A 2,362-nucleotide genomic window follows, 5' to 3' on the forward strand; every position below is an offset into this window, starting at 1 on the left:
TATATATATATATATAGATATATAGATATATATGTATATGAATATACTTTTGTTTTCATTTTTGTGTAATATGACATCAGTGATGTCTATCATATAGAACTAAAAATCTTGATTTCTCTCAAGAGTTTATATAGCCATTTATTTTATTTTTGTTTTGCGGTCTTGAGATGTGATGTGTAACGTCCATGTACAGTGGGGCCCAGAGGCTGCAGTAGGAAAGTTGTGTATTTTCCTCCCTCACATCTTCAGAGCTACAGTATGTTTTCTTGCCATTCTTTCCAGCTGCCAAAGTTGGCTCAGTTTTCTGCCTGTAGTGTTAGTATTTAGTTGCTCATCTATGTTGTTTTTTGAAGTGGTACTTTTTTTTTAAAATAAGTGTTTGGTTTACAGGTACATTTTAGTAACCAGGCTAGTGCAAATTGTTTTTATTTGTATGCCCGACATAAACCTCGCTAGATACATTATATGAAGAGCAACACTAGCATTGAGATTAGCTTGGAGACCTTCCAGTTTGGCTTTCTTTCTGTTTTTCTCCTGTGGAAGGTTGTCTGCAGTTTCTTCTTCTTTACTTTTAAACTGTTCAAAGTTGCCAAACTGGACCATGTGAATGTTTGCAATGTAAATTTGTCTTTTCACCCAAATTATAGTCCCTAAATTCAGAGTTTTTCTATTACATTTTTAAACAGGCGATGAACACCTGTGCAGAGTAACATAATGGGAGTCTGTAGTTGGATATTTTGTTATTTTTATTTATCCTGCTTCTTTCCATCAGGGTAGCAGTCAGACAAGCAAACCATAACAGCAATATTGCAATGCAAAGATATTTGTTGGGTTAATAGTCAAACATAGACATCATCAGGCACCGTAAAGTAATTATTATTTATTGCATATACTTTTTACCTTTTTGCAAGCTTTTATTCAGTCCTATCAACTCATGGTTACTCTGTGGCAAGTTTAGCTGTATATGTCCCTTTTTAGTTGTAGTAAAAATAATATATGCTCCTAAATCAAGTTAACGTGATTTTCAGACCACTTAAACCTGCTAGCAGTATTATCTCTTTATTTAAAGTCACTATCATTTTGTATTCAAACTCTGCCTAACCTGTTCTGACTCGAGAATGCCTTGTGTACGTTCTAGTAGCAGAAACGAAGCAGTTTTCTCTTGACTGAAGTCCATAATTGTGAATTGTAAAATGTTTAGCGGGGTATCGTCAGTTGATTGGATGCAGTAGTAGTGTTTACTTAATTTATCTATGCATTGTGCTATGAATAATTAGTTTGTTTCAGGGGTACATCATGTTTGTCGTGTCCGTTTATCTACTAATTCACCATTGTGTGTGTGTGTGTGTGTGTACAGACGGGATTCACGCCGATAACCCTTCATTAAGTTTTAAGTAATTCCGTTTCCAAGCTCCGCATCAGAGAAGACGTTCACTTCTGCGTTTCATGTAAATAATTAGCAAATAGCCTTTAACAAGTCTATAAACTGACCTCTTACACTTGTGAATCTGTGTTGATACAAAAGTTTTAATTTGATTCCTTGTCAAAAGGCAATAATTTGTAGATATGTACAGATATTTTGGGTTTTGCATTTTACCGGTTGACTTGGTGTTTGAAATTCATTTTTTTCCTCTTTGCAAAGTCATGCCCCCCCCCCCCCCCCCCCCCCCCCCCCCCCCCCCCCCCCCCCCCCCCCCCCCCCCCCCCCCATCACCCCCCTCAGGACACAGCTGAAACCACGCATGCCAGCTGTGTCAGTTTCTCAAGTGTACCACTGAAAACGGCTTTACCTGAAGACGTATTGAGATTACTCCGTGTTGCATTCGAAACTTGCAGCCATGTGTAAAAGACGCTCTTCTTTCTTTTCCTTGAAAAAGTCTTTTTACGTCATCTATATTTGTCTTGATGGTAAAAGGATGGCTGCTGCTCTAAGTATGTGGAGAGCTAGTTTGTCTCTTAATGCAATGTGCATAATGCAGTAGGTCCTCCAAGCTCTTCTAAGCAGTGCAGTGATATTTATTTCACCTGTGGTTTGTACAAAGACTCAGAAAAACTGTCAGAATGTAAAGGCCATTAAGTAGTAGAAGTAGGTTTTTCACCACCCTGTGAACTCTCGAAAATGTGATTTTATTGATATCTCTGGTATGAGACTTGTGTGTGCAAGGAAGCACTAAACAAATTTCTTTTATATTTTGTATTGTGTTTTGAAGTTTAAAGGGTGGGGGGGGGATTCTAGCAGTTGTGGTTTTGAAAAAGAACTAGAGTCCTTTGATGAAAACAAACACCTTTGTGAATAAAAACCTACAAAACTTAAAAATGTATATCCAGAAATATAGACAATCAAAAACTTCACTGAGACATG

Source organism: Micropterus dolomieu, linkage group LG21 (assembly GCF_021292245.1).
Source record: "Micropterus dolomieu isolate WLL.071019.BEF.003 ecotype Adirondacks linkage group LG21, ASM2129224v1, whole genome shotgun sequence".
Classification (NCBI taxonomy): Eukaryota; Metazoa; Chordata; class Actinopteri; order Centrarchiformes; family Centrarchidae; genus Micropterus; species Micropterus dolomieu.